Genomic DNA, 12,500 nt, shown 5'->3' on the forward strand with positions numbered 1-12,500 from the left:
TTTCATTTTCTAATATGGATCAAGTTGATGATAATTCCCCATGCCCTACCATGTCACGCAGAATTTGTCCTGGCGTGGATGGGTGCCGCTGTGGGGCATTCAGATCATATGTTGAGGTAGATCCTCACGAGTTGTGTTCTCGTTGCTGAGGGCGTGATTGCTCTAGGTCAAATACATGTTTGGTTTGTGATGATTGGTCCGAGGCGCAGTGGGTGCTGTACGAGGGGAGGAGGAAGAGAAGACCTGCCAGGGAGTCGTCGGGAAGTTCTCCTGCGACCCCCTTGGTTACGGATACTTCTTCTTCCTTCCTTCCTCCCGCTCAGCTCCCATGGTTGTTGCCTTCCCCCGCGGGGGGGTTTCAGAGACCTTCTCCTCTCTCGATCAGGCGAGTGTGGAGGTGGGCGCCCGTTACCCGGATGTACAGTTGTTTACAGGGTCTTCCGTGCGTTCGGGGTGGGGCACTCCCCCCCCCCCGTGCGTGAGGAAACCCTCTAATCAACCCGACTCTTGTTCCTTCAGGTAGGACGTCCGTCGGTGATGATCTTGGACAGGTGTGGGCTGCGCTGGGACTGCAGGGCGTGCCGAGCATCCAGGGGCTGCTGCAGTGTCTAGCGGGGTCTGGGGTGGTAACCCATGGAGCGGTCACCACCACGACCACCACCATCTCCACACCTGCCTATGCCGCTCCCCCTCACCTGGTCTACACGCAACACGCTGTGTCGGTGACGCCGTCTGCTGCCATCCAAGGGCCGGTCGCTGCCGTACCGAGAGGGGGGATGCCGCCACCGCCTGGACTCTTCGCGTTGCCTGCCCCAGACTTCCGCTGTGTCAAGAGCTCGCCCCTGGACCGTCCACCAGTTCCTAGGTTCCCGCTGGCTACCGAGACCGAGAGGACGATGGCTGCACCTGCTGCTCCTGTTGATGTTGGTTTGGCTGTCCCTGATGTCGGTGCTGCTGCTGATGTTCCGGCCGCCCCTGCTGTTGCTGAGATGATGGTTGCTCCTGCTGTGTCTGCTGCTCCTCCTGTTCCTGCCGTTCCTGTCCCTGTCCATGCTGCTGCCCACGGTGTGTCTTCTCCAGTCCCAGGTCCTTCCGGACAGGTGCAGTCGGGCCGTGTTGCTTCGGCAATAGCCCCGGCTCCGGCCTGGATGGAGGACCTGACGACTGTCCTGAAGGAGCTGAGGAATAAGAGGAAGAAGAGGATGAAGGTGTCATCTTCATCTTCGTCGTCTGCTGCTGCCTCTTCACCTTCGACTTCTAAGGCTCGCAAGCCGAAGAAGAAGAAGGCTGCCTCTCCCCCCCCCCCTAAGAAGTCTCCTTCGGGAGGTTCTAAGGGCCCGTCTCGCCTCGGCGAGACGGGGGGTCCTTCTGCTGGTCCTCCTGCTCCTTTGGGAGCGGGGCCCACCTCCCCATCCGCAAGGAAGGGGAAAGCGGGGACCAGAGGAGTGCCGGTTTCGACCGGCCCCTTCTCACCTGGCGTTAGCGGTTCTGCCGCTAAGTCAGGATCCGGCTCGGCCTCTCGTTCACGAGAGATCCCGAGTGTACGCTCTCCCCCCGGGAGACCGTACAGCCAAAGTTTTGATGCCAGAGTTCGCTCGGCGCCAAGACAGCGGCATGGGGCAGAAGGCTGGTGAGAGCCGCTCAGGTAGCTCCCGCCAGACCAGCAGCCGCTCTCGTAGCGACCTGCAGGTACCTAGGGTGGACGTTACGGTCGCTGACCGGCCACGGGCTGAGGCAGGGAAGAGGTCCCCCCGGCCGCTAGCACCAGCCAGCAGCTCGACGCGCCGCGAGCCCACGCACCGGCCCAGCCGCGACAGCGAGCGATGCCGAGCTCCTGACCGACGCTTCCACAAGGACCGGTCGGGTAGGGAGAGCGGCAGCAGCTCGTCTGACGCGCAGGACCGGCGTCGCTGTGCTCAGTCCAGCCGCTCATCCCAGGCGAACGGCGCGACCAGGCCTGCAGCTCGGTCCCCACCATGGGTTGGGGATCGCCTGCAGCCCTCCAAGCCTACCGGTCCGGCCGGTGAGCGTGGAGGAAGCGTCAGGTCTTCCTCTCCAGTGCCTTCAACCTCCTCGGGTTATAGCGGGAGAGGCGAGACACCTAGGAGCGATCACGAGGAGAGCGCTTCTCATGATCCTGTCACGTTGCCGTACACGCCTGGCTCGGTCCTAGGATCGACCAGGACGTACGCTCAGGTGGCAGGAGGAGACCGAGAGGGGTCTGTTGCTGTTCCCCCTTCTGAAGGGGGAGGGTCCCGGGAGTCGGCCTTGTTGGAGGGACTGGATGGTCCTACTCCTCGAGACGCCGTTACACCCGAGATCCAGAGGAATTTTGCCGAGGTTATTGCACTGATTCGTCAGCACAACGATCTCGGGGAGGGATCACCGCTACCACCTTCCGAGCCCACGTCCCGGCTCGAGTCGTTCTGGGGCCCGAAGAGGGAACCCAGACAGACGGTGGGTCTGCCTCGATCCCAGCTCGCCGATTCAGTGCTCGACCAGGTAGAGTCTCTCATTTCCGGACGGGAGAACTCGCTCAAGTTGGGCCGGTCGGCGAAGCTGTTTCCTCCTCCTTCTCTGCAGCGACAGCGGCGTTTTTACGTGCCTTCTGAGGACCCGATGCCGCCTAAACAGGTTAACCCGGGTTAGTTAGGCTAACACCGGGTGTGTCTCTGCAGCAGCTCCTGTCTGAGAACTTATGGTTCTCACAGCAAGAGGCACATGACCTGGAATCTACCACGATGGCAGCATTCCAGGCAGTCTCCTGGCTCAACCTGTGGTCCCTCACAGTGTCGAAAGTCGCGGCCAACTTCGGGGGCTCTGCCCTTGAGGAGGACCCGTCTTTCAGGAGGCTCTGCCAGTCTGGAGGTAGGGCTATCTCCTACCTAGCCCACCAGACAGCTAACCTGTGGGACAACCTGGTTCTTCGGCGTCGGGACGCAGTCCTGACACGAGTATCCAGGGGGGCTGGGCGTGAAGCGGCACTCGGGCTGCGAAACGGACCGGTTCGGAGTTCCTCCTCTCTCTTCCCAGACGAGATGGTGGACGCTGCGGTAGAGAGACGGCGCACTGATTACAGTGACCGTCTTCTCCACCAGGCGGTTTCGAAGGCGACTGGGCAGCCTCGAACCTCGATCAAACCCAAGAGTTTGGCTAGCGCTTCCTCGAGGGCTAAGACATCTGCCACGTCTAAACCCCGGGGAAATGGGAACTCTGTCCATCTTCTTCTGCGGAAGGGGGGCTCTAACCAGCCCTCCTCCCAGCCACCCTCCTCCCGCGAGGGAAACGGACTGGGAAGAAGTCGAAGAAAGGAGGGAAACGCTAGGGATGGCGTTCCCCCTCATCTGCTGCCGAAAGTTGGGGGGTGCCTGGCGAGCCATTGGGCAACTTGGCAGCGCTATGGCGCCGAGACCTGGGTAGTAGACGTCCTACGGGAGGGATATCTACTTCCCTTTGAATCTCGGCCCCCCCCTCACTTCTCACCCGGTCCAACCCCTGACGTATGTCAAAGGTTCTGCAAAGGACATCGCACTGCGACAGGAGATCAAGTCCATGCTGAGCAAAGGAGCTGTGGAAATCGTCAGGGACCAATCACCGGGCTTCTACAGCCGCCTTTTCCTAGTGGAGAAGTCTTCGGGGGGCTGGCGCCCGGTGATAGATCTCTCTCCCCTGAACCGTTTCGTTCGCCAGACTCAGTTCAAGATGGAAACGACACGTTCCGTGCTCGATTCCATCAGGGGGAACGATTTCATGCTTTCGGTGGACTTGAAGGATGCGTATTTTCAGATACCCATCCATCAGTCCTCCAGGAAGTACCTCCGCTTCATCCTCGACGGGACGGTGTACCAGTTCAGGGCACTTTGTTTCGGTCTGTCAGCCGGCCCACAGGTGTTCACGCGAGTGTTCACTCTGGTGTCTGCTTGGGCCCACTCGCACGGGATACGTCTTCTGAGGCATCTCGACGATTGGCTGTTCCTGGCGAGCTCCTGCTCACAGTTGCTACAGGACAGGGATCGACTGCTCAGGTTTTGCCACGATCTGGGGATCGTGGTAAACTTCGAGAAGTCCGATCTCGAACCCAAGCAGAGGATGAAGTACCTGGGAATGCTGATCGATACGGTAGCAGAGCAACTCTTCCCCGCAGACTTGCGGATCAGCAGATTCAGGGAGGCAGCCATCCGGTTTCTGTCTCGACAGAAGCAACCGGCTCAGCAATGGCAAGTCGTGATTGGACACCTGTCGTCAGTCGAGAAGTTAGTCCCTCACGGGTGTCTTCACCTGCGGTCTCTTCAGTGGAGACTAAAGGAGAGTTGGTCACAGGCTTAGGACCCACCGCACTTCCCCGTGGCTCTCACGGAGGAGGTGAGACGGGACCTCGCTTGGTGGCTGGACGACAGGAACCTCTTAAAGGGAGTGCCTCTCAGCACTCCCCCCCCCCCCCCCCCCCCCCCCCCCCCCCCCCCCCCCCCCCCCCCCCCCCCCCCCCCCCCCGGAGATGTTGCTGTTTTCAGACACATCCACCGAGGGTTGGGCCGCACACCTGGATGAGTTGTTGGCTTCAGGTGTGTGGGACAATTGCGACAAGCACCTTCACATCAATGTCTTGGAACTCAAGGCGGCGTTCCTCGCTCTCCAAGAATTCCAGGACCGCTTCATGGGTGGTGTTGATGTGCGACAACACCACAGTAGTGGCATATGTCAACAAACAGGGGGGACTCATGTCTCTCCCGTTGCACCAGTTGACAATGCAGGTGCACGAGTGGGCCATCGCTCACTCAATAGAGCTGTCAGCATGCTACATCCCAAGCAAGAGGAATGTAGTAGCGGACAAGCTCAGCCGTCGGGATCAGGTGATAGGGACCGAATGGTCGCTACACCCAGACGTGGTGGAAAGGCTCTTCATCCTGTGGGGGCGTCCAGTGGTCGATCTGTTCGCCACCCGGCACAACAGAAAATTCCAGGTTTTCTTCTCAGCCGTGCCGGACCCATGGGCAGCTGCATAGGACGCACTTCAGCAGTCCTGGAACAACCTCTTCGCCTACCCCTTTCCTCCATTCTGCCTGATTCGCAAGGTGATCAGCCGAGTGCTGGCCACCCCGAACCTCAGGATGATCCTGGTGGCCCCCAGATGGCCGCAGGCTGTCTGGTATCCGGATCTGCTGGCTCTTCTCGCAAAGGCACCAAGAGAGATTCCCCCCTGGCACAACCTTCTTGCCCAACCACACATCGAACGGTACCACCAGGCAGTCCAGTCCCTTCAACTTCACGGCTGGCTGTTATCCACCATCTCTTGCGAAAGAGAGGCTTTTCTCGCAGCGCAGCAACAGAGATGGCTGGACACGTCAGGCAGTCCTCTGCAGCTGTGTACCAGGGGAAGTGGGCTGTCTTCTGTGGTTGGTGTAGTAGACGGGGTCTCTCTCCTCTCAGAGCCACTATTCAGCAGATAGCGGATTTCCTGGTCTTTCTTCGCCGAGTGAAGCTCCTCTCAGTCCCCACAGTCAAAGGATACAGATCCGCCCTGGCTCTGGTCCTGAAACTGAGGGGGTTGGACATCTCGGACTCGTTCGAGATCTCCTTGCTTATGAGGAGCTTCGAAAGGTCTTGCCCACCCAGGGAACTCAGGCCCCCTGCGTGGGACGTGACTCTCGTCCTTAGGAGTTTGACTCAAAGGCCATTCGAGCCACTCCGAGAGTCGTCAGACAGGGATCTGACCCTCAAGACCCTCTTCTTGCTGGCCCTGGCATCGGCAAAGAGAGTAGGAGAACTCCATGGTCTGTCTTATGATGTTAAACATTCCAGAGGATGGGGATTTGTGACGCTCCATTTCGTCCCAACTTCGTAGCTAAGACACAGAATCCGTCGGTCCCTGATGACCGATTCGAGTCTTTCACAATCCCTTCCTTATTGGATTTCACTGACAACGATACGGATGAGATGCTGCTTTGTCCTGTGAGGGCGCTACGGCGCTATCTGAAGAGAACTCGACACTTCAGGCCTGAGTGTCGACAACTCTTCGTTAGCACTGGGGTTACCAAGAAAGAAGTATCCAAGAACACGCTTTCTTTCTGGCTACGTGAAGTGATCAGGAGGGTGTACGAGACTGATGGTAATGACGACACCCGTCCCCCTCGTCCGAGAGCTCACGAAGTCAGAGGCATTGCCCCGTCAATGGCGTTCCGCAAGAACTTCTCTGTGGCGCAGGTCCTGAAGGCAGGGGTCTGGTCCAACCAGACCACCTTTACCTCCTTCTACCTTCGGGATATTGCCCACAAGTCCTTGGATACCTTTTCCTTGGGACCTGTGGTGGCTGCTCAACACGTTGTGTAAGCTTACCCAGCACCCTAGCAGGCAGAACAGCATCGATTCCTTGGTGCGATTGAATTAATGAATGAGGTGAATGAGAGTGTGACTGGCTTCTCTTTCCCCATCTTTCTTTCCCTCTACCTGTGGGCAGAGGGTCTCGGTCGTCACCATGCTGGAAGAGACCTTACAGACCTTACAGTTCGTTCGGGTTGCCCCAGGTCCCTCAGTGTGAGGCACTTCTAATGTCTACCAGAGAGTTGCTAGTACATCTTCCGGTATATTTTGCATCTTCCAATCTTGGATGGTCTGGGATGCAGTTTAGATATTTGTCGAGCTTATTCTTAAACACATCTACGCTCACTCCTGATATATTCCTCAGATGAGCTGGCAACGCATTGAATAGACGCTGCATTATCGATGCTGGTGCGTAGTGGATTAATGTCCTGTGTGCTTTCCTTATTTTTCCTGGTATAGTTTTGGGCACTATTAATCTACCTCTGCTTGCTCTTTCTGAGGTAAGCTACCCGACAGAGCACCAGTCTATTCCTTTCATTAGGAATAGGTGTAAATATCCTCCACTTCCTCCTACAAGAAGGGGGGGGTGGAAGTGGATGCCAACAAGAGACAAACCCATAACTTTATATTGGCTCTTGCAACAGCGACAAAAGTTCTTGTTTGCTAGTACTAAGAGATACGCTTGCCTCTCTCTTAGTGCTTGGGTCCAGAGGTCTGACCATTGATCCTGCGGTACACACCCCGATCAATTGGGCAGAGGCTAGGATCCCTCCCTCTGCTGTTACAACCAGGGAGGATATCCAAGGTTGGACGAAGACCAGTCTGTTCTTTAAGACTCAGGTCCTCCCACCAATCAGTGAGTCTTCCTAGTGTAAAGGACCGATGGTTTGTATATCGTGTCGGAACAAATGGCAATTTGTCGAAAATTGCATTTTTCCTAACTATACAAACCTGAGGTCCTTTACACTAGGAAGATTGCTTAAGCGGCAGCTGGAACGGTCGTAAGCTTCGAACAAGGGGTAACGTAGTTAGCTGCTTGTCCACCAGTGCACACGCAACGCGACTGGGAGGTGAGGAATCACTTTTGCTTTAGGCCCAGGAAACACAGAGTGAGGGGTGGCATGAGGTGGGCCTATGTGTAAAGGACCTCAGGTTTGTATAGTTAGGAAAAATGCAATTTTCGAAAAATTGCCATTTTTCTGAACTCCAATAGAAAAACTTCGAAATTCTTAAGTAATTCTGAGTTTTTCTCAAAACTAACTCCTCTCTGTGACACCATTACTACGAACACGGGAGGTGGCCACGGCACGGGGCGTTCCTTATAATTCTGACGAAAGTTTACATGCATCCACTTCGTTCTATGCTTACCCATATCGATTACATAATTTAGATTTTCCCTCTTCTCTGAAACTGAAAAAAGACCTTCGAACTTAGATAAAGAGGGACCTTCTTTCTGGACCAGTGCTAAAACTTTATCTCGCACACAGAAACTTGTCTCTTTCGCTCTGAGATAATGTTTCCTTTTAGTTTTCCCTTGACTTGCACTATCGTTCTCATTCGCTTGTTGCCAAACACCTCTTAAATTGTTTTTATAACACTCTAGATTAGTTATGTAGTCTTCTCTACCCTCTTTAAGCATTAAATTACATTTCAACATTTCCAAAACCCCTTTAGCGGTGTGACCGAAAACCAGCTCAAAAGGAATAAATCCTGTAGTGTCATTTGGTGCCAACCTTAAAGCTAACAGAACAAATGGTAACTTTTCATCCCAGTCGTGTTTGAAGTCCTTACACAACTTCTGTAAACAACTCTTTAACGTTTGGTGAAACCGCTCCACAATGCCTTGTGATTCGGGGTGATAAGGTGTGGAAGTCACAAGTTTAATTCCTAACTCTTTCATTCTATCCTTGAAATATTTGGATACAAAATTACTACCATTATCACTGTATAGTACAAGGCAGACCAAAGTTAGAAAAATAATCTAATAATCGTTCAACTACGGTCCTTGAGTTACAGCTTCTTACGGGTATCGCCTCTGGATAGCAGGATAGTCTATCAATGATTGTCAACAGATATATAATCCCTCCCTTACTTCTAGGTAATAGTCTGACCATATCAATAACTACATTCTCAAAAGGCTTGCCTACTGAAGGAATATTACACAACGGAGCTCTGGGAATTACTTGATTCAGTTTCCCGGCAATTTGGCATTCATGACAGCTTAAAACATACCTCTTTATGTCACTCATTTTAGGCCAAAAGTACGCCCTACTAATACACCTGAAAGTTTGATTTACTCCTAATTGTCCTTGCTCATCACGTGCTAACTTCAAAACTAGCTCACGAAGCTTCCTAGGAACAACTAATTGTTCGGTGATTTCCCCTTTACTACCTGACTTAGGACGAACATAACAACACAAAACTTCATCCTTTAAACAAAAAGTTTCCTTACACACATCATCGAGATCATCATCCAGCTCACATTAAAAAATTCGGGTTAGTGCCTCATCCTCTCTCTGAAACTTGACTAGCTCATTCTTATTCAAAAGGTTAGTGCGTAATTCATCACCGTAACTATTACTTGATTCCACGACATTGACTACGTTACTCTCGACAGGTACACCTTCTGCTTTGCTATTACTGTCACCGATAGAGTTAGGTCTCTCAGCCACACTCCTACCAAGATCAACCTTGCCACCTCTATCACACTTGTTCGAATCCACGAACTCCTTCTCGTTCGAATCCACAAACTCACACTCGTTCGAATCCACGAACAAATTATGACTGTAGCCTATGTCTGTATCTAAACCTGCACTTGTACATCCTGTATTTCGTAGTACAGTTACCCTCCTGCTTACATACCCTTCACTAACTGGTAAATTACAGTGCTCTTCCTCTGTTCTGCAGATCTGCATGCTCTGAACACTACAGGTAGTTCAGATCTTTTTACCAGCTTATGCCTATCATCCTCAAATTACTGAGGCTGTTGGACTATGTTAAGGTACTCACATGCCATGGGAGCAGTAACCTTCCTCAATTCTTCAAATACTGTTGGACTGGCTGGCTTTTGCTTGAACTTACACAGTTCTTAGGTAAATGCTCTGGTTTGCCACATGCAAAATACGTACTTTTATATTGTCATCTGTTTCTGCTTAGCTATCTCAATCACTGGTCTATGGATACTGCCACTTGACTTCTTCATTGGCTTCTGATGTTCCTTCAGTCTAAGCCCACGAGCCTCCATGTACTTCTGCACAAGTTTCACCATCTGGCTGTGCGTTGGTAATCTTTCTAGGAGGGATAGTGCCAACTTTATTGAATACCCTGATGAGTATATCAGCTCAAAAAGTAAAATGATTTTCTGCATTCAGCCATTTCAATACATCTGTTGATATATCTCTGTAGCCTAGCTTCAAAGTGATGTGCAGATGCATCCTTTTCTTGCTTAATCTCTCGAATTTTTGGCTAAAACCCACCACTTTCAGCACATATCTCTTTGATAAAGTTTTCTTCAGGATATACTGCTCTGCAACATCAGAAAGCATACTTGAAAACCTTACGTAATTCTTACATGTTAGCAATGGATTTGCCTCATCTCTAGGCCTCCCTTTGCTCTCTGCACATTTCATATATCTTTCAATAAGTGTCCATGTTGTCATGTTTTTCATCAAAATTAGGCAACTTGGGTTTTATAGTAAATAGAGTGGTGCTAGTGCTGATTACCTGCCCTCTACATTATTAACTTCAGCCTTGAGTAATATTTTTGCAGTTCATGTTACTGGTGTCTTTCAGATTACTTTCTCCGTTATTTGGCTTGTCTGAGTTTCTCAACTTCATATTTTTCCCTCTGTGACTTTGCATGGGCGATGTTTTGCTGATCAGTTAGAAACCTCTTTAGTTTATATTCTTATAGCACCATCTCCCGGCCCTATCCAACATATTTTTTATCCTCCGTTGCCATTGTCACTTTGTTACCATTTTGGGTAACGAAAAAAAATTCCATCAAATCACTTCTGCCAAATTTTCTTAGGCGATTTCACAAAATTATATCGCAAAAATATATGTTCGTAGCCTATAATACAGTGCGTGGCAGGAAATGGCTCAGTGGGTATACAAAATGATATGATTAAAGCGCTAACTAAAATATAAAAAACAACATTTATTCGCAGTTCTCTTCACCATGTGCTTTCATCAACTGGACTGATCTGATGGCGGTTATGTGTATGCACGTCTTCTTTCCTGCTTGAAACTGCTGTTATCTTAGCTGACACTAAAGTTAATTCCTCTCCAAATGAAACTCCGGTCACTTCTTTCTATATAAAATTACAAAAAGGGATGACAGTTCCGTTGCAAAACATTGCACCAGTTGCCTAAATGTTTTGGACAATAGGTATATATATTTATATATATATATATATATATATATATATATATATATATATATATATATATATATTATATATATATATATATATATATATATATATATATATATATATGTGTGTGTGTGTGTGTGTGTGTGGTGTGTGTGTGTGTGTGTGTGTGTATGGAAGTATTCAGCAAGTGTATCTGGCAACTATTTGCCTAGCCGCGCCCACGCATGATGTTCTATGACAGTGATTACCAACATTTATACCTTCAAGGAACCCCTTAAACAATTTTTTTTCATATTCTAGGGAACCTTTATCAACAGGCTCTCTCTCTCTCTCTCGCTCTCTCTCTCTCTCTCTCTCTCTCTCTCTCTCTCTAATATATATATATATATATATATATATATATATATATATATATAAATATATATATATATATATATAAATTACTTCATATAAATCGAGCTGTGTAAATTCAGATCAGCGTCATTTGCAATGCATATTTATTTCAAGACTTCTTGCGGAACCCTTGATGATGGCATAAGGAACCCCTGGGTTCCACGGAACCCTGGTTGGGAATCAGTGCTCTGTGGTGACAGATTAAGTTTATGTTAATTTGTTACAGGTTGCCTGCCATAATATACTACATTAGCGAGTGACTTTTTGTTTTGTTTTAGAGTTAGCCTGTCGTGTGCAGGAAAAGGATCTTGCTCTAGGGCAACCTGTAACCAATTAACCATAGCACATCATGCACGGGCGCGGCCAGGCGAATAGTTGCCAGATACCACTTGCTGAATACTTCCACATATAGATACCTATTGTCCGAAACATTTAGGCAACTGGTGCAATATTTTGTAACGTAACTGAAAATACTAAGGTGGCCTCAGCCTTCACAAGAACATTCTAGCCTACTCCCCGTGATACCACTTGCCAGAAGCTTCAGAAATGTGACTGAGTCAGGGGGTCCGAAACTATCTTAAAAAAAAGTTTACATAAAATCTCTTAAGTGCATTGTTAACGTGCTTGTATACATTATAAATTAATAATTTTCACGGACACTATAATAATACATATTTCTACAACTAAATTTATATGCGAAATCAACACATACTTTATAAATAAATTTTTTACGTAATATAACAAATCCGTGATTTTGCCTTCTTTTGGATCTGTAACAGAATATGGTGCTAGGGGGAACTATACAAACGAAAATTACAATCTCTTAAATTAAACTTTGACAATTTTTCCATAATCAGTCAATAGAAGGGAATTTCCATATTCCCTACACTACTGTAAACCACAATATAAAAAACAATTCTTAAGGTTGGTGAAATCAGCATTTCATGAAAAGCAAACGCTTAAGGTTTGGTTTCAAAATTTTGAAATTTTGTTCATTTCATGGAATAATTATTTTCATCTCAAGACATTCCATCAATTTTGACAGGTGATTGGAGAGGCTAAAATTATAATAGTCGGTGAATATTAAAATAAAAAAGGCAATATTCAAAGCGAAGTTGGGCAAAGAGGCTGGGATATACTCCTGAAAGTTTGTCAAATATAACAAGTTTTTAATTCGGTGCATTTGTGGGCAAACAAGAAAGAATGAAAAGAAGAAATAATGACGATGAAGTTTTTATGGCCCTGTCAGGACAAAGAGAAGGAGTATTTTGAGAGAGAAGAACCGTAATGTCTGTCTAGAAAGTTTTGAAGAACTTGATTATCCTGATTAATTACTCTCAGAAGAATGTGTTTCATAATTACACCGGGAGAAAGAAGAAAGACCTGGCCTCATTATGAGTTCAAGATGGCGTT

Source organism: Macrobrachium nipponense, chromosome 10, assembly GCF_015104395.2.
Source record: "Macrobrachium nipponense isolate FS-2020 chromosome 10, ASM1510439v2, whole genome shotgun sequence".
Classification (NCBI taxonomy): domain Eukaryota; kingdom Metazoa; phylum Arthropoda; class Malacostraca; order Decapoda; family Palaemonidae; genus Macrobrachium; species Macrobrachium nipponense.